At 32.5% G+C, this 20853-nt stretch overlaps 1 long non-coding RNA gene and 2 other non-coding genes across 3 annotated transcripts; all 3 read right to left on the bottom strand.

The window, feature by feature from the left end:
* Positions 1–431: 431 nt before the first annotated feature.
* LOC148783479 (uncharacterized) lies at positions 432–2047 on the bottom strand. Its single transcript, XR_016042846.1, has 2 exons — positions 1806–2047; positions 432–1691 (listed from the first exon to the last, which is right to left on the bottom strand). It is a non-coding gene; the product is annotated as an uncharacterized LOC148783479 (long non-coding RNA).
* A 2402-nt stretch (positions 2048–4449) lies between these two features.
* On the bottom strand, positions 4450–4533 carry LOC148783478 (small nucleolar RNA Z102/R77). The gene has a single exon (XR_016047573.1). It is a non-coding gene; the product is annotated as a small nucleolar RNA Z102/R77 (small nucleolar RNA).
* An 82-nt stretch (positions 4534–4615) lies between these two features.
* On the bottom strand, positions 4616–4701 carry LOC148783477 (small nucleolar RNA Z101). Its single transcript, XR_016047571.1, has one exon. It is a non-coding gene; the product is annotated as a small nucleolar RNA Z101 (small nucleolar RNA).
* Between the last annotated feature and the right edge of the window lie 16152 nt (positions 4702–20853).

The following is a 20853-nucleotide window of genomic DNA, read 5'->3' as shown; positions in this document are numbered from 1 at the left end:
GAATTGACTAGTAACCGGTTCTGATCTAACTGGACGGTTGCCAATTAAATCACATGGTTTTTCCAACAGTTGTTTGTATAAGGTGCACGCCTTTTAATGTCCAAGAATCCAAAGATGCAGTTATGGTTTCGAAAATATTAGAATGTCTTGAAAATCTATGTTAAATACTAATTAACATATAAACACCTCAAAATCTTGAAAATAGTATATCTACATAACTTGCTAGAGGATGAATTAGTTTTAGTACTTTGAAATTTTTTTTTTTCTTTATACCATATATCACAAGGTCGAGATGATCAATTGACAGATTTTTTTAATTTCAAAACACCACTTTTTGCTTAATTTTTTAGGTGCACTTTTTTTTTTTGACAACGTACTTAATCTTACTATTCAAAACAAAGAGTACAAAAAATGAAAGAGGAAGAGTTCTAGAAAAGAAAACAACTGGAAAAGTCATTCCCTTCTATGCAAGTTCATCAACGACTGAATTTGCCCACAAAAAATGAAAGAGGAAGAGTTCTAGAAAAGAAAACAACTGGAAAAGTCACTCCCTTCTATGCAAGTTCATCAACGACTGAATTTGCCTCCCTGTACACATGTTGAAAAGATACTTGCAAAGAGAAGCACATATCCAAAATATTCATCCATTTTCTTCTTAGCCGCCAAGGAGGTGGTGAAACCAAGGAACACCAATTGATGATATTCAATGAATCCCCTTCTAACACACAAAGAACTTCACTCCTTTTTTAATAATAAACTATAGCCTCTTTCAATCGCTTCCAACTCAGCCTCATTGGCTCTAAGAACGTCTCCCGATCCTGCATAACAAAAGACAATGTTTCTCAAAATATCCCAGAAGATTCCTCCAAAGCCAATTAGGCTTGGGTTATCAATTGAACTCCCATCAAAGTTCAGCTTAAAGCTACCCTGTCTGTATATGTAGAGTCCAACTACCCCATGGCCTTAGTTTGAGGGTTTTTTGTGTAACCAACATGTGGAGATTAACTTTCAAGTCTATCCTTGTAGCGCCAAAACGCTCTATTGTTATAGAAAACCATCGCCACATCGTATTAAGGATTCTACATTTCACCATACCCACTCCAGAGCCTGATCTTTGAAAACCCTCATGTTCCTTTCTGGCCATATCTCCCACAATACTGCAGCCCTTCCAATTTCCAAAATAACACAACCAACCTTAGGCAACCCATCCATATTCTAATGATCAATGATGTTCATATGACTATTTAGCATTGTAATGGCTATCCCCAACTTATTAAAGAACCATCCCCAAAGTTCAGCGGTAAATGGGCGATGAAAAAAAAGATGATCTCCAAATTCGTCATTTTGCTTACAAAGTAAGCAAACATTAGGTAAGATCTTTCCTCTTTTAATCAACTTGTTCACAGTTAACGATTACCTTGAGAGAGAATCCATAAAAAAAGTTGTACTTTATAAAGAATTTTCCAATGCGAAATTCTTTTCAAAGCAATCCTACTCCATCTTCCTCTATCATAGAACAACAAATTATAGGCTGATTTTACCGAAAACATACCATCGTTTTCAATTGCCCAAATGAGTTCATCTTCATGATCTGCAACTGGTCTCATATTGTTTAAGACTCCATGTAAAGCTGAGAATTGCTCAATAACCACATCAGACACCCTGTTATATCTGCATCTAACATTCAAATTCTGCGTACGCCAATCAAAATCTTGATTAACAGTCATCCTTTGCTGAATAATCCATTGCTGAGTCATAAACAAGAGGATAAGAATCTTTCAAAACAGAATCACCAAGCCACTTACTATGCCAGAAAGACATTATATTAGCATTTCCCACAATCCGACTGCAATGTTCCATCATAAAATCTCTCCAATGTAAAATTCCTTTCCACAATTGGGAATGCTATCTGTGGCCTGACCTCCATTTCCAATCCAATAATCTGTTCGGCTCACTCCATATTTATCACACAAGATGTCCTTCCAAAGCATCCCATCTTGACTCGTACCTCTCCACCACTGAGAATAGCTTTATTTGTATTGCACACAGAGTGATACCTTATTTGTAACCTTTTGTTATACAGTTGCAACCATATACAGACTTTTTCCTAATATATTTTAGCCTCTATTTATTTGGAGTATTAAAAGGAAGAACTTAAAAAAGTACTGAAAATAACAAAAATTTTGTGGTCAACAACCTTACCCATCGACTTGGCGATAGATATTTATGCCAATTATTGAGAGACTAAATTTCAAAACGTTCTCGAAATTTTATGATGGAGTTGGATTTTGGATAAAAAATTTATGCGTTCAGAATCGATACCACGTTGAATATGCATTTAAGAAAAACTAATTTAAAAATAAACAATAGTGTTAAGAGAAATAATTTAAAATAAATTTTATGAAATTTGTCAAAAATAAATAAATAAACAATAAGATTTTTTGATGCAAGTTTTGCACTGTGGATTCTAAGTTTCGGTGGGACAACCATTTTTTGTTTTTTTACATATATTTTTAAGATGGTTGTTTATGTAAAACTGATTCGGGAAAGGGGCTCGGATCGTGATCGCAATACCCCTACACTCTCGTCATTATGCTGTGGTTTCTTACTGACATCATCACACTAACACTTTCAAAAAACTAACTCTTAAACCATTTGGAAAAAAACGGATAACATGTCTTCTCCACTGAATTATCCCAAAAAAAAAAAGTAATTTTCTTCTACACTTTAAATAGGGATGCTCTTGATTAAAACATTGAACCCCCCCATTTGGGCCATCACGAGTGATTACGATTCTGGATTTTCAAATGTTGGTTCCTATAGCGCTCAAAAAAAAAAAAAAAAAAGAAAAAAGGAAAGAAAATTAAATCTTATGGTCCGAGGAATTACCGGTTGGACCAATCTGGATCACTAATGTAAGGAGAATCAAACAATTATCCAATGTGGGATTCGGTCCAGAATTTTCATTTTGGTCAACCACTTATCACATATTTTTTACAAGGTATATTTTTTATAATTTCTTTAGAAATTTTATAAAAGTTCAAAAAATAAATAAACTATGGAAATTGGAGTTGTTATTTTATAAAAGTTCAAAAAATATATAAACGAGGAAATTGGAGTATGCAATAACTGAAAAACAGTTTGATAGGGTTGCAGCTCTATCAAAAGAAGTAAATGGAAATTGGAGTATGCAATAACAACTGGAAAACAGTTTGATAGGGCTGCAGCTCTATCAAAACAAATAAAGCCTCACTTCATAACTCATGGAAAATTGCAATTCAATTAGTAGAAAACTTTTACATTAATCATCTTGACATGAACATTATGGTTATTTAAAAAAAAAAAGAAAAAAAAAAGATTTGAAGCTCTAAAATTAATATATGTTGTAACAAATTATCTAGATTGTCCATTTCACAAAAAATGTGTTCATGATCCACTGTACCATGGTTTGAAATTCAAAATTCATTGTCGATGTTGAAAATTAATTATAGCGCCACCGTAGAGATTTCCGTCCCAAAAAAAGTGCTTTGAGGAGATGTTTTATTTGGTTTTCATAAAGCCTAACCTATATGAAAGCCTCATCAGTTTTATTTGGTTTTCATAAAGCCTAAGCCTTATAAAAACCTCATCCATAATAAATTGACTTATACGCCTTATAAAAACTTCATCCATAATGAAATAAATTGACTTATACGCCTTATAAAAACCTCATCCATAATAAATTGATTTATATTTTAAAAAGGTGTGTTTTCTATAAGGTTGCAACCTTAAACAATCCAATAATTTTATTGTGACATAAATTTGGTGTAAAAAATTGTTAAAATTATATGAAAATCTATGTTCATATCTAACTACAAAATTTTAAACTCCAAAGATAGCTAAAATCAAATAGATATATAAACATATGAAAATATTGAAAATGAGGAGTCTAGATAAGGTGTTGCAAGATTAACTATATTTCAAGGACTCAGAATTTTTCTTTTTTTTTTATATTATACATATTATCAATTAGAGAGTTTTTCAACGTTAAAACAACATTTTTTTTACGATATTTTAGGTGCACCTTTAATTCTACATTTTAAGGTAGCAACTTTATACAAACATTTTCCATTTTAAAATAATTCACATAAGAGAAAGAAATAAAAAATTGGAACCTGTAATAAATGAGTTTATCAAATCATCATAAAAACCATATAATTATATAACAATACAGACTTAAATATTATATGAATATATTTTTAACAAAATAAGTGACTTTTTAATCTTAAATTACAAGGGCTGGATCTCCTAGAGCATGCCCACGCCATAGGAGGCCAAGTTCCTCGGCCGGCCAAGTCTTGAATCATGGAATAACACAATGGCTTATTGTGATTTCTCATAGGTGAAAACATACACCAAAAACAAAGAAAAAAGAAGAAGAAAATATTAAAAAACAAAACAATGTAGATGGAGTGATCAGATAGAGCTAATACAATGTTTGTGCCATCATCTAGGCACTCAAAACAGTAATTATCATTATTCATCATCTCACTCTTAAACTGTAATTTTCTAAATTTATTCCTTTACATAGAGAGAGAGAGAGAGAGAGAGAGAGAGAGAGAGAAAGAAAGAGAGAGATGGGCATCAGGTCTCCAAGGTGATGGCATCAATATAAATTCAGCCGCAAATTACCCATTTGTTTCGTTTCATCATTTGCCCAACAAACTTCAGAGAGGGATAATTAAAACCTCAAAAACCTTCAGAAATGGTATGGAATAAAATGGGGAAATAAAAATAATAAGAGAAATAAAAAAAATGACAACATGGGGAATTCAAAACAAGGGTTAACCCATACATTCAGAAGAGAAATAAGCGATCTTCAAAGAATTGAGATAGAGAGAGGGGGAGAGAGATGGATAATTATAAAAATAGAGAAGGAAAAAATACAAGAAAAGGGCAAAATTTGTATGAGCTGATAACCCTAATTCTGCAAAAGTGGGGCTCTGCGTATATTTATATAGAGAGAACCCCAGTTCTAAGATGGGGTAAACCCTAATTGCAATCCCAGCCGTTGAAAATCCTCGTATACAATTTTAAAATCCCTAGTTTTCTAGTTCCCATCGGACCGTCCGCTAACTTTTACGTAAATGGGAACCGTCCATTTGACTTTGGAACGTTGGCATTGAGTCGAATTGAACTTTACGTTCCATGTGGAGGTTTCTATGCGGCTAGACCACGTATTGTAGGAATGCGGGCTTGGCAGTAATATATTTTTTAAGGATGTGGTTTGCATAGAGTCTAGGCTCTAAACAATCAAATTAGAGCCTACCTCCAAATTGTAATGAGAAATATAGTTTTAATGTTGGAAATCTTCGTGATAGCTTTAAAATATCTTTTTATATTTATCTATAAAGTTTAAAGCTTAAAAAATAGTGCAGATCGACAAATCTATGAAAACTTGAAAATCTTGAAAATTGAAGATCCAAAAATGTGTTTCAAAATATACTATTTCCGAAACTTGAAATCTAGATTTTTCTCATGTCCATGTTTCTTGATGTCGAGCTGATCAATTTGCAAATATTTGAACATCAAAACAACCTCTAGGTTCAAATTTGATTGTTTAGAGCCTCGGCTCTATTTAAACTTTTCCCATTTTTTAAATATAATTTGATCATAATTTTTAGAGAATATATAATGGAGATCATGAATATGAATTTTGTTTTATTTTAACTATAAATAAAAAATATATATAAAATATTTCAACCATTAGTTACAATTGTTTTTAGATGGATGACCTATTTGCATCCATGGTTAAGATGGATGCTTTATACCTCTCGACCGCATATTGTACAAATGCGTATATATATAAAATATTTCAACCATTAGTTACAATTGTTTTTAGATGGATGACCTATTTGCATCCATGGTAAAGATGGATGCTTTATACCTCTCGACCGCATATTGTACAAATGCGGTCCAACCTTCATGAAACAAATTTTCTTTTCTTTTGAGCCAAGAGAGTTCATGCGCGCCGTCCTTTACTCCCTTTTGATGAAATTCAATATGGGAGTCTCTTAAGTACCCCAACTTTTGGGGAGGTAACCTCTTAAAGGATGGATGAAGTTTCTATAGGGCCTAGGTTTTATAAAAATAAAGTAACGCCTCACCTCAAATCCTCATCTTGGAAGCACTTGGGGCATCATAAATATTTATTACAACCACTCTAAAATCAATTTCAAAACCAACAATAAAATTAGAAACTTAAAAAAAGGTTCAAATCTTGCAGATTAGTGAACACTTACATTTAGGGTGAAATGGATGGTCTAAATGATTTGTTGTAATATACATTATTTTTGAAACTTGAAATCCTAAGTTTTTTTCACAACCATAATGTTGAAGCTGAGATGATCGATTTAAAGGTTTTACAAAACTTGAATTAAACTTTTTAATGAGTTACGAGGTGAGGCTTTAGTTATTTTGATAGGGCTGTAGCCCTATCAAAGCATTTTTCCCCCTTAAAACCGTGTGTTAAATTCAATTAGGAAATAATTCTGAGCCGCCTTTTATGCAGGTTTTAAAAAATAATATCTCAAGATTGAATAGTAATTGTTCAATTTCTGAATGGTGAGATTTAAGTGTTAAAAAATTCAAAATTCAACTCTTTCTTCTTTTAAACATAATTATCTAAATAATTTTAGACGGTTCCCAAAAATCTTATATCAAATAAATCTTCACAAGTAAACCTTTTGCTAGAGGAAGTAACTATATAGTATATACTCCCATGGGAGCATAGTATCGAACATGTGTTCTCAAGGTTAAAACCAAAATATAGGAGTAATTGTGGACCTAAAGTTCTCAAGATGTAACCTCTCTAACCATGGACTAACCTTTGACTAAAAATTTATAAATTTCACTCTCTATGTGCTTGAAAAGACTAACCTTTAACTAAAAATTTATAAATTTCACTCTGTACGTACTTGAAAAAAAATGTCTCGAAATCGGATAGAGAGAGTTTTTTTATTTGAAAATAATCATCTTATTACTCTTCCATGGTTCCTAGGATTTCATCCTCCCGGCATAAGTTCCTTATAGAGTTCAAAATGTGTCGTAACACATATACGACACATAGGTTCAAACTGCTAGTTTAAAACCGGTGCTATCTATACTACATTATTAAGCCAAAATCAAGGAATGAACACATGGCGAAATAATAAGAAGGAACATGAGGGATGTTAGGTATCCTATACATTATGGCAGTTTAAGCTTAATTATAAAAGTTACTTCCTATTTATATAGTTGAGAGAAGACACAAAATAATATTTAATAATATTGAAAAATAGCCACGTATAGAGAGCTCATGTACTCTTTATGTCCTCCTAATTTTACTCATGTATCTTAAATAAGATCAAATATATATTAAATTTCAAAATTTAGCACTTAATTAAATCATGAAGTGTATAACGTCTCCTATCGTATAAATTATAAAATATATATCCTCACGTGATAGATTGGAAAGAGAGGATAACAAATAAAAGTTGAACAGTATAGCCCAATGAGACTTATCTCATAGAAGAAAATCCTAACAAAAAAAAATCCCTAAAGTTTATCTAGAGCCGAGGTTTTAAATAAGGGAAAAGTTTATATAGAGCCGAGGCTCTAGACAATCAAATTTGAACCGAGATTAACAATATTTCTAGAAATTTTTGTTTTGATGCTCAAATAACTTCAAATTGATCATCTCGACATCGATATGCATGGACATGAGAAAAAAATGGATTTCAAGTTTTGAAAATAATGTATTTTGTAACACATTTTTTGACGGTCGATTTTCAAAATTTTCAAGTTTTCATAGATATGTCAATCTATACTATTTTTAAAGCTTTAAACTTTATAAATAAATATAAAAATATATTTTAAGGCTATCACAAAGATTTCCAATATTAAAACTATATTTCTCGATACTATTTGAAGGTAGTCTTTAATTTGATTGTTTAGAGTCTAGGCTCTATACAAACTGCATCCTTTAAATAATCAAATTAGAGCCAACATCGGAAAATTTCACTTGAAGAGGTTGTTTTGATGCCTAAATATATAAAGATACATGGACATGAGAAAAAAAAAAACGTATTTCAAGTTTTCAAAATAATACATCTTGTAACGCATTTTTGGATCATAAATTAAATTTTCAAGTTCCTATAAATCACCTCGATCTACACTATTTTTGAAACTCTAAAATTTGTAATTAAATATAAAAATATATTTGAAGGCTATTACGAAGATTTGTAGTATTGAAACCACATTTCTGGATACTATTTGAGGGTGCGCTCTACTTTTATTGGTTAGCTCTTTACAATTTGACTTTCTTGTACTAAAGATAAATGGTTATATACAAAATTTTTTTGGGTGTGGTTTCAATAATAAAGTTGCAACCTTAAACAATCCAATTAAGGTGCACCTCCAAATTTTATCATAACATCTAATTTTGGTGTAAAAAATTATTAGGATTATATAAAAATCTATTTTCATATCAAATCATACAATTTTAAACTCCAAAAATAGTTAAAATCAAGTAGATCTATAAACATATGAAATATTGGAAATAAAAGGTCTAGATAATGTGTTGCAAGATGCATTATTTTTTTGATTCAAAATGTTTGTTTTTTTCATATTCACATATCTCGATGATGAATTCGATTGTTTTTCAACATTAAAACAACTTTTTGGATGGATGCTTTTAGGCACATTTTAAATCTACATTTTAAGGTTGTAACTTTATATAAATTTTTTCTTTTTTTTATATATAAAAAAAGAGCTCGATTAAGGCCCAACAATTCCGCAGGCTTTTCGAACACTTATAATATAAATTTTTTGCCTCTCACCATAATTATCAAACCGTTTTTCAGAAACCGGAATTTCCCCCGGTTTTCTCGTCCCAGATCCGAAGTCCCATAAAACCGCCAAAATCCCTGGTTTATCAAAACCACAAACCATTCGCGGTTTCTCTCTCATCCCATTATTAAAAGGTGAAACCTCGATCTCTGAACTCCTAACTGGTTCTCTCAGCCCACCATATGTCCTCTCTCTCTTTCTCTCTCTAAACCGTCCACTGATTCTATGAGCCCACCATTAAACGTTTATCTCTCTTGTCTTTCTCTCTCTCGCTCTCCTATTTATACCACCAATTCTTCTCGCCCCGTAACAAAGAAAGCCTCTCTCTCTCCTGTCTTTCTCTCTCTTCAAAGTTTCATAAGAGCTCTCAGCGAAGTTAAGCGCAGTTAGAGATGGCCTCTCTCGTCCTTCTCTTATCAGAGCTTATCAGGCCGGAAAACGAAGACAAAGTCACCGGAAAACCGCAATTTTCCCAGATGCCGGTCAGACAGGTCGCCGGGAAGCTGCCAAAGGGTAGAAAACCGGCGATGGGGTCGCCGGAAAACAGAGATGCTGAAGATTTGGAGGACTTATCAGAGCTTAAAGTGCGCGTTGATGAGGTCTGGGCTTGAAGATATCATGTTTTTGGGGATTTTTTCATATTTTTGTATACAGTGGAAAGTTTTATCAGAATTTTTCTAGCTTTAATCAGTTTACTGCCATCTCTCTCTCAAATTTTATTAGAATTTTTTTTTATTTTTCTCAGTTTTTCCAAATCTCTCTCTCTATACCTTCATGGGGCGGCTTTTATCGCGGGAGAATTGGGGAGAAACGAAATCTCGCCTGAATTCGGCGAAATTTTGGGCAATGTCGAAATCTTTCTTCAATTCCCGAAATAAAATTACTTAAGCTGGAATTTGGATGAAATTTCGCCACTTCGTGGCAAATTTTGTACCTTATTGTGATATATATGGATCGATGCTACGCAATTTTACATCAATTTAGATGGTTCAAAAAAATAAATAAACGAAGTCATCTTTAACAAAAAAAAAGAAGAAGAGATAATTTATCAAACTAACCATAGAAGATGAATTATAAGGAAATTTGTCAAAACAATATTACCGAGATTAATTATTTAAAGATCTAAAAATGGTGCACATCGAGTACATTTATAAACACTTTGGAAATTTTGAAAATAGATGGTTTACTTTTTAGGACATAGATGGTATAGTATTAGGAGATGCACTATTTTTGAGACATAAAATTAAATTTATTTTATATCCATATATTTTGAGGTTGAGAGGATCAATTGAAGGGGTATGTCGGAACAATCGTTTTTTGATGTTTATGAGGTACAATCCAAGATTGACATTTTATAGAAATTTTTTGTTTCAAAATTTTACTTGTATATTTGGAATTTCTATTAAAATACCAATCAAAATATCGCATTATTTTGACTTGGAATAGTAGACAAAACGTGAGGTGTCTTTGGATAGGGTTACAAATTTAACATTTTTGTAACGATCTATAAAATGCGTTACAAAAAACACTATTTTCAAAATTTGAAATCCATTTTTTTCTCAGGTCTATGCTTCTTGTTGTTGAGATGATCAATTTGAGGATATTTGTGCATTAAAACAACGTCTTCTAGTTAAATTTTTGATATAAGCTCTAATTTTATTGTTTAGAGCCTGAGCTCTATGTTCTTATCTTATAAATATATATTGATAAATTTCCCAAATATAATAGATACATTTCGGCTCTAACAGGGGGCTAGGGAGTATTTTTATTTTTCTCCCTGAAACCTTCTTCCTACTAAAGCCTAGACTTCCCCTAAACAAACACGCCTTCGTATGTATTCTGGTGAGATTAAGATAGCTTTTGTGGGAATGAGATAGAGGTTCGTGGTTGTAGCATTACTTGAGCTTCAGTTATAAGGTTAGGTTTTCATTCCCACCGACGCATTCGAAAACTTTTAATTATTTTTAAAAGTGAGTAGGAGTCTGTATTCCTCACTAATGTACTCAAAAAAAAGAAGAAGAGTGTATGAGGAATAGGCTCTAGGCATAGGTGGTCGGTATGACTGGCGCGACAATACGACACCTTGAGTTTCATTTCTACTAAATTCAAGTGAACATTGAAATCAAGGCCGGGACTTTATAATGATTGCTGAATTCACAGCTCTACAGCCATAACTACTATAACTAAAAATCTATTTTCACTCATAAAATCTGAAGTCTCCAAATATGTTATACATCTCACCATTTTGTGAACAATTCATAGTCATAAAATGTCAACATATTTAGTGAATCCAAAACTGGGTCATGTCGTGCGCCATAGTACACATGTAGGGTTTGGTCTTGTGCAATATTGAACGAACCCATTGTTATTTTGCCTAAAAAAACAAAATGCTCATGATTATTCAATATACATTGCCAAAGTACAATATATTTAATATAGAATGTGTAGATTTGACATATATTTTATGACAATTGGCACTTTTTCCTAAGATAACGGTCAAATATGCACTATTAGTTTTGTTGATGTAGAATATTGCAACTTTATTTCAATAAATAAGGTTATATCTATATGTAACTTTTTCCTTTTGTATTTGACCGCTTTCTTTTATTTTTCTACAAATGTCCTATAGTTGAGCAATTTGAATAAAATGGACTATTATTTGTTGTGAGGCATTAACATACTCCATTTTTATGTGTAGCCATCAAAATTATGTTTATGCCCTTATAAGATGGTGGAGAGATTAGAAGTCAATAAACTACATACAATCATTGCACATTAGAAGCATAAACATTATTTTAAGCACTTGAATAAAGAGAAAGTTGGTCTCAAATTGGACTTCACTTGAAATTCCACATTCATCTGTTGTTTAACTTTCCAACTAAGAACCAAGATGCATGAAAAGGTTCCTAGGAATTAACAATGTACTGGGAGTTCACTTAGGCATACATTGTACTCCTCTAGGAGTATATTGTACACATACATACTCCCTCGGGCAAAAAACCTACTTAGAAGGAATTTTTTATTGTAAACTTTTGTTGCACTATTTAAAAAATTCAGAAAAAATATATGAATTTTGAGTTACTAAGCCCTTTTGTGTGACTATCAAAAAATTGAATAGTCTTTAGTGGTGCTTAAAACACTGCTTTTAAGGCATGCTTAAAACACTGATGTTGAGGCATATATAATGCGGATATGAAAATAGAGATGAAAATAGATTCTCAGGTCATCTTAAGAAATTTCAAGACCAAAATTACATCATATGATAAATTTTGGTGTTGCATTTTTTTTTGATTATTTAAAGTTGCAACCTTATGCAAACCATATCGTGTATGAAATCGCCTTGTAATAAACCTCTATTAATGTAACAGAAAAAGGCTACATTTTACTCCAGGACAAAAAAATATAACTGAACCACATAATAATAATAAAAAATCTATGGCTGGAACACATAATAAATAAAAAAACATAAAAAATTTCTATGGCTGGAGAACATAATCATTTGACGATCCAAATACCTTAGCCTTTTAAAAAGTGGAAGTATTATGTGAAGTTGATTCTATGTTATATCCCTGAGTGGATCTAGCCATGTAATACTGTTTTGTCCATAGATTAAATAAACTTTCTTGACCATTAAGGTCTTAACACGTGTCTTTTGCATCATAGGTATCCACTACAACCTATAGGGCTTGCCTTGTAGTGTGAACATGCATCATGTAATGCATCTTCACATAGGCAAAAATATATTCTTCTAAGGATTGTATATTAAGAGATTGTTTGTTTTTGCATAATAAAATCATGATTATTCTTAGCTGTATAAAGTCGAGTATTGAGAGTCTCACAAAATTTTTAAAAAGAGAAAATTATAGATACTATCCCAACCATACTTTTTAGGCATGGTTGGTTTGAATGCTTTTTAAACCATACCACTGAGTTCAATATTAGTTATTTCTCCATCTATCCCCTCAAGTGAGAAAGGAGATTTTTTTTAAGATGAAAGTACCCCAATGTATAAACTCATGTTTTTTCCCATCCCTTCATTCTTTCTCAAGGCTTCATAATTTCTAGAGATTTCTCTATGTAAAAATATGAAATTTGAGATAATTTCTCTCTAACATTTGAGATAGTTTTTCTATCTAGAATTTTTTTCATCCTAAACAAGTTATTTGCTTACTTGAGGTGGATGCAAAAGTAAATTATATTGAGGTTAGTAGTTCAGTTTAAATAGACTGTATACAATGAGACTATTTACATTTTGTACAAAGAGGTCACAATTATTCATAACTATCCGATGTGAAATCTGATAATGTGTCACAAAATTCGAAAAAGTTTCTTTTGAACTTTGAGCTTGGTCTATTGATGTGGGGAGAAAATAAAGCTGGAATAATAACAATAAAAACATAAAATGGTTGAGAAAATATACTCTCTCTCAAGAGAATCCACCCCAGAAAGATCTTATCACAAGATCAATTTTATTCAACTCTTATTCACTAATCATTATCTGATCGTTTTCAATGAAAACATATCTCCCTTTAAATAAATTTCAAAACGAATAAGTAAAAAAACCGTCTCTCTCTCACATGAGTGAACTTTTCCCATCTTCCTAATTTCTCTCTATTAACCTCACTGCCATCCCTATTTTCCATCCCTTCAACCTCTGATAAATCCAAAACTTACCTTCTTATATCTAAATCCCATATCTTTCTCATATTTAAATCCCCTTAAATCTCTCACTAAATCTATTTAAACCCTTTTTAAATCTCCATAAAATTTCCCACTTAACAAAACTTAAAAAAAATTCCCTCCTCTTCTTACTTAACTTTATCCTTATCCTAGTTCTCTTCATATTCACAATTAAAAATAATAAATAAATAAATAAACTCCAACTTACAAAAAATCACCCCAAAAATTTTTATTTACATCATTCTTTCCAGGTTGGGAGAAGGTTGACCTCGAACTTATAGACCTCTAATATTTTAGAGGCTTTCTCGAAAGTTGGTGATGTATTCCCACCATACACCTTGACATTTTTTCTTTAATTTTCTTCATTAAGCCGATTCATCGAATTCTTCATGCTTTTCTCGAAGTAGAACATAATTATCTCGAGCTCAATCTTGATTTCTCCTTTAGACTCACTTCGTTAGATTTTAAATACTGCATTATACATATTTTCCTCTTCATAATTGATTTTCAAAATTTATTACACATTGGGGTTATCGTCTTCGTCTGTTGTATTGAGATCTACTTCGACATATTCTTGTTCATTTGGTTCTGATTGCAATTTATGAAATATATTTCGCAGACATTGTTCTATTGCTTTGCTAATACTCTTTACTAGGTTTTCTTTGATTCTATCAAATCTTTGATCGAAGCTCTCCATAACTAGATAAGTGATCTTAGGGTTCTGATACCAACTGATGCACGGAGAAAATAAAACCAAAATAATAACAATAAAAACAAAAAACAGTTGAGATAATATACCATCTCTCAATGATATAAGAACGAGGTCAGGGTATCTAGAGTCAGGGGGGCTGGTGCCTCACTATATCATCCTAGATAGGCTCCCTTCTTGCTCTTAACATGTCAAATAAAAAATAAAATTAGATTTTAAGCATGATAAATAGGGAATGTCTACAAAAAGACTATTTATCATTTGTACATGAAAGTCATAATCATTACGACTCTTTAGATGTCAAATTGAATGGTTTGGGGTGAGTCACGAATTTTTTCAATTTCTTTTTCAAACTTTGTATCTATTCAATGACACTCTTACAACCACTCATTTTAAAATTGAAGGGACAAGAATAATTGTGACCTCCATGTACAAAGTTAAATGGTCTCTTCATAAACAATCACCGATATATAGCACATTCAGAACTACGGCGTTTTATATATGACAACTAGGAGTGCTTTTGACCTATATCCAGAAGGCTAAATATTTCTTTTATCACTTTCCTATTTCATGTTATCTTTTTGCTTGTTAATATAAGAGACTCTACTGAGATGACAAGAGAAGCTTTTATACATCAGTCTTTAAGGGCAATGACAAAACAACTTGAGGTTATTTTGGTCGATATGGGTTATGGAACTAACAAACAAAGATTTCCATATTCTCAAATGGAGGGAATACCCTCAAATATTCCATATTCTCAAATGGAGGGAATACCCTCACCTACTACTTTGTAATATAGTGAAGACTAATTCAAAGAAAGAGAGAGAGAGAGTGAGAGCTTGTGAAAAGAGACCATACTATGTGAAAAGAGCCCATACTATGCTTCTTCGGGAGTGCTATACGTTTACTTCCCTAGGCAAAACACTAACTTGGGACAAATTTTTTTTTATTTGAAGATTGGTATCCATCTAATTACAACTAAATGGTTATTTTCAAAGTTAGATTTTGAGTTCATAAACATCTAGGTCATTTTTCTTAAAAAAATTGGATGGTTCTAGTTCAATCTTGGGATGATTTTTTTTTTAGGCACTTGAAGAGTGAGTTTTTTTTTATTTTGTTTTGAGTCGTTTGCCTATGCTAGAGATTATATCACCAAAATCTTTGATAAAAAAGATATACTTAGAGTAAGTTTTGCCCGAGGATATAAATGGATAGTATACTCCCACGAAAGTAGGAAATCTTTTGACGTTTGAAAATTGACCAGCACTATCTCTATCAAGGTCGGGCGTGAGGCAAACCAAAAAATTAAAATAGTAATAATAATAAATAAAAAATAAAGGCGGTCGGGCTGGTCGAACCGGGTTGGCCTTGGCTCTAATTTTTAGTTTCGGGCCAAGAGGTCCTTATCAAGACACCCAACCCATTGCCACCCCAATCAATGGTTCGAAATGGGTTGGGTCCCATTGGGTTAAGTAATGTCCTTTTGCTTTTGAATGATCATTGAATTATAAAAGTAATTTAAATTAGGGAAATTATCAAAAGAATTCCTTTTCTTTTACAAAAACTAAAAAGGGGAAAGTTTATATAGAGCCTAGGCTCTAAACAATCAAGTTAAAGCCTACCTCAAAACTTTTTTTAGAACAGGTTGTTTTGATGCCCAAATATCATCAAATTGATCATCTCGACATCAAGATACATGCATGGACATGAGAAAAAAAAATGGATTTCAAGTTTTGAAAATAGTGCATATTGTAATGCATTTTGAACCGTCAATTTTCAAGATCTTTAAATTTTCATAGATCTGCTCGCTCAACACTATTTTTTAAGCTTTAAATTTTATAACTAAAGATGAAAATATAATTTAAGGCTATCACAAAACTTTCAAATACTGAAACCATATTTCTCGACACTATTTGAAAAGAGGCTCTAAACCACACCCAAATAAAAAAATACCCTGTTTTTAAAAAACTTCATTCGTGCCCAACTTTTAATTGTTCATCTTTTTCTTACCTCAAATACAGTTATGAAAGTGAAAGTCATCATGGGCCCAATAGGTCTGTGATGGTTTAAAGCTTCACCAAGAGGCCGATGGTTCCCATGAGTTTAAAAACCATATGGTTTTTTTAGAACCTTCATGGTTCCCATGAGTTAAAAGGCCATCACGGTTCTTTCAGAACTGCAATGGTCCCCATGAGTTTAAAACTTCACGGTAGCACACATCTAGCAAGTGGATTTATGATGCCCATGATGATCTCAGTCCTAATTAGAAAAAAGTAAACAATAAACAAAAATAGTATGAATAAGGTTGTCAAAAATATTTGATATTTTTAAATTATTAAAAATGAATATATTTATACTTCCCCTTTAAATTATAAGTGTGCCACTTTCAAAATTTTCAAACAAGCTGTTATTTATATAATTTTGATGTTTATAGGGGTATTTTTTTATAAATTTTTTTAGAGATGTGTGTGGACCCAAGGAATTCAACCAACCTACATATATTATTAGTGTGTGGATCCAACTACTTCAACCAACCTATTTAGTTGTACTAAAACCCAACCTCCTAGGTCCAAAAATTAGATTTCTATCTAGACTTAGGTTAGGCCCAGGTCAAGTGATACCAATGGATTGGTGGGCAACCCGACCCATTTGTTAGGTATAGTGGCCAATTCAGCTTCATACAACCCAATCTTAAGGGGTTGTTTGGATAGCTGAAAATATATTGTCTGTGAAATCTATTACTGGCATAATATATTACTGCATAATATATTACCTGTAAATGGATTGCAACCTGGGAAATACATTACTAGGCTATGTCTAGAAGAAATATGGGACATGCATTACCAACATTTTACCCACACTTGCCTATAAATTATCACTTCTTTCTTTTTTGTTACAAAATTCTGCTCAAATGTGGAATTAAAGTCATCATCACACCATTCCAAAATAGGTGTTGTACTAGTGTCATTGAATAAATATAAAATTTCAAAAAACAAAATTCACTTCATGACTCACCTCAAGCCATTCAATTTGACATCTAATATTTGAGAATGATTGTGACCTCCATTCACAAAAGATAACTGGTCTTTTTGTAGAGATTCCCATTTAATATTGAAATGCATATGTATAGATAGCATGACTATACCCTGTTTGTCATGTCTCAAAGAATAATAACTTAATAGAGTGAATTAATATTTGTCATAAACATTGAGTGAACTCTTTTAGTCATAACCTTTAAATAAGGTTAATTTATAGTTTAAATAGTAAATGGTGATGTATTTTAAAAAACATTTATTGTGAAATGGTAAAATATTTAAAAAATTAGATTAAGATATTGGAGGACGTCAATGTGAAAACAAAAATACAACTAATATATTGTAAGTAATTTATTACTTATTTATCTGTATCTAAACTGTAATCCCAAAAAATCTTTTTGTTTTTCAAAAGAGTAACCATTATAATTTAAATAAAATATATTTTTATCACTTTTTTTGTCTCGATCTAAACCTTAATCCCAAAAATATCTTATTTTTTTTCAAAAGATTTCGTAATCATTATAATTTATCAAATATAATTTATCAAAAAATCATTATAAAACATAATTTATCAAAAAATCATTTTTTATCAAAAGACTTACGTTCAGATGAGGTCTACACCCCAAATTAGGATACCCAAATTGACTTACGTTCAGATGAGGTCTACAACCCAAATTAGGATACCCAAATTAGGATAGAGGGAGGTAAAAAATGGATGTGTGTAGGAGAATATAGAAATGGATATGCACAACATGTGCATAGAGGATATAGAAATGGATGTATAAGAATATAGAAATGGATATACGCACAACATGGGAAGAAGAGAGTGATAGGAGAGAAGGAGAATGATGGAAGAATGGATGTTCATAGGAGAGAGGGAGAAGGGCAGGAGAGGATTTTTTTGGCAAGAGAAGAGCTTATATTACCCATTAAGCATGGATTTCGATATGCTAGGCGTAATAGATTTCACAAGTGAAACTTAAGGAGAGAAAATAGAAATAGATGTCCACAGTAGAGTAGGCGAAGATGTGAACCAGAGAGAGGAGAATGATGAGAGATAGAGGATATTTTTTTACTTCACAAATGGAGTTTAAGGAGAGAAAATAGGAATAGAAGAGCTTATATTACCCATTAAGCATGGATTTCGCTATGCTATGCGTAATAGATTTCACAATTGAAATTTAAGGAGAGAAAATAGAAATAGATGTGTACAGTAGAGTAAGAGAGGATGTGAACCAGAGAGAGGGAAAATGACGAGAGATAGAGGATATTTTTTGGCAAGAGAAGAGCGTAGCAGTTAGATTATGACAGGAGATAGAGGATTTTTTTTGGTAAAAGAAGAGCGTAGCAGTTTGATGAACTCATTAAACATGGATTTCATCACTATGGTGTACGTAATAGATTCCCAAACGCCCCTAAATGTAAAAAAAAGGCCCAAAACGACTGACTAGGGTGTTAATGGGTAAGGGCGATATATAGGCTTTCGAACCAGTTTTAGTTTGGGTTGGGTTCTGGCCAGCCCAATTCGGGCCGGGCTTTATTAAGCCCGGTGTATTTCTTGTACCAAGCTCCTACGAGCCCATACCTAATTCACGCCAAGCCCGAAGTTTTTCATTAGCTTTAAAATGAAAACTTTTCCTACATGTATAAAATCCGTGGCCCTATTTTTCGGGTTTGGGCTTCCTAGGTAAGATAATGGACTAGGCCCAAAATTTATTTTTCTGGCCCAACCCATTAACAACCCTAATGTTGACATGGTCTAGCCGCCTCATAGCCACCCCATGCTTACAAGCAAGCGAAAGCAGCACAAATAGATAAAGAGAGAGAGAATTGAAAATGGCCCTTTCTCATTGTCTAGTACGAGAGCAATCTGAAGTGCAAATTTCTCACTCTTACTGCCCTCCAAATAAAGGGTTTGTGTACTATGAGACCATTCATCTCTATTAGATGCCCTCCAAATAAAGGGTTTGTTTACTATGAGACCATTCATCTCTATTAGATGAAGGGGTCAATAATTTATAGCTATTTGATGTCAAAATGGATTTTTGAGGTACATTTTAATTCTACATTTGGGTATGGGCTTTGATATAGCAGGATGATAGATCTAGATTCATGTAACCGACCTCAAATAATCGAAAATTCTTATAAAGGTAGCAACGGGTTGGGTCTAGGTCCAGTCGGACTCGAACTTAGACCCGACAAAATGATATGAGACCTGACCCAGACCTGCTGGACCTAGACCTAAGAAAATGATAGGAGACCTGACCCAGACCTGATGGACCTGGACCTAAAAAAATGATATGGGACTTGGACCAAGACCCAAAAACATAATATGGACCTGGACCCAAACCCTAACCAGACCTATTCACTCGACTCAAAAAATTAAAATATCTACGTATTTAATTACATTTAAATATATTTCATATATTGGGACTAGAAAAAATATTACCAAACCTGAACCCAAATCCGAATAGTCTTCAAGTCCAAAATTTGGACTTGGACTTAGACCTAACCCACCGGGTCCAATTTGTAAACCTATACATGGCCCGGGTCGGGTCTACGGCCACGGAACATGCCTCCCTAGATTCGTGCCGCCTTCTATGAACTTTTTCCAAAATAGAAAGAGACGGTTTCTCTCTCTCCTTCCTACCAAAATGAAATCCGGATGCAGCCAAAGGCTGCGATTCACACAACTTATTTGTGCATTAAATTACACGTGTTTTCCAACAATACAAATACCACGAACCCACAAATGCTACGATTACTACTTTACCCTTGAATTAGTTCCAAATATCTATTCCACCCCCTTTATCTTTTTAACCAATTATCGGCCATATCTTTCATCAGAATACCACGTCTTAAAAACCAAAGAAGTAGATCTCTAAGAAGGATGGTAATTGGGTTGGGTTGAAAGTTGGTCAGTAAGTTTTGGAACTAAAAGTTTATTTTTGTTTGATTATTTGATCCAATGGATCGGGTTCGAATCATGCCCCAATTTAGATTCGTTCAAGGTTTGGGTCGGGTCTTGGTCTGCATCAACACGATATGCATGAATCTCACCTCAATAAATAGCAATCGTAGTCGACTCGGATCCCACCCGACACAATTATAGACTTAGCATAGAAAAAAGATGAAAGAGAAATACGGGGGAAGGTAATAAGAGGAAACTTGCCTTTTCTTTTACAAACACAGTTTCTATAAAGCCTAGGCCTTATTGACAAAACATAAAATCTTATTGAAAAATGCAGTTACAATATGCAAATCCTTGTAGCAGCTAAGAAATATATTTCCACATTTGATTGTGATATTTAATGTTCTTTTAAAAGTAGTGAAGATCTTTCTGTGGACATTTAAAAATATAATAGCTCAGAAATCTATTTCTACATCTGATTGTGATATTTAATGTTCTTAAAAATAGTGTGGATCTAGCAGATTTATAGACATTTAAAAATAAACGATCTAGATAACACATTATAATATACAGTATTTTTAAAGCTTAAAATCCTATTTTTTTTTCTCATCTCCACAGTAATCAATAAGTAGATGATTAATTTGAAGATT

Source organism: Amborella trichopoda, chromosome 1, assembly GCF_054954075.1.
Source record: "Amborella trichopoda isolate Santa Cruz 75 chromosome 1, AtrichopodaSantaCruz75HAP2 v2.0, whole genome shotgun sequence".
Lineage (NCBI taxonomy): Eukaryota > Viridiplantae > Streptophyta > Magnoliopsida > Amborellales > Amborellaceae > Amborella > Amborella trichopoda.
The sequence above is the reverse complement of the archived record's forward strand: the minus strand, read 5'-3'. Positions and strand labels throughout refer to the sequence as shown.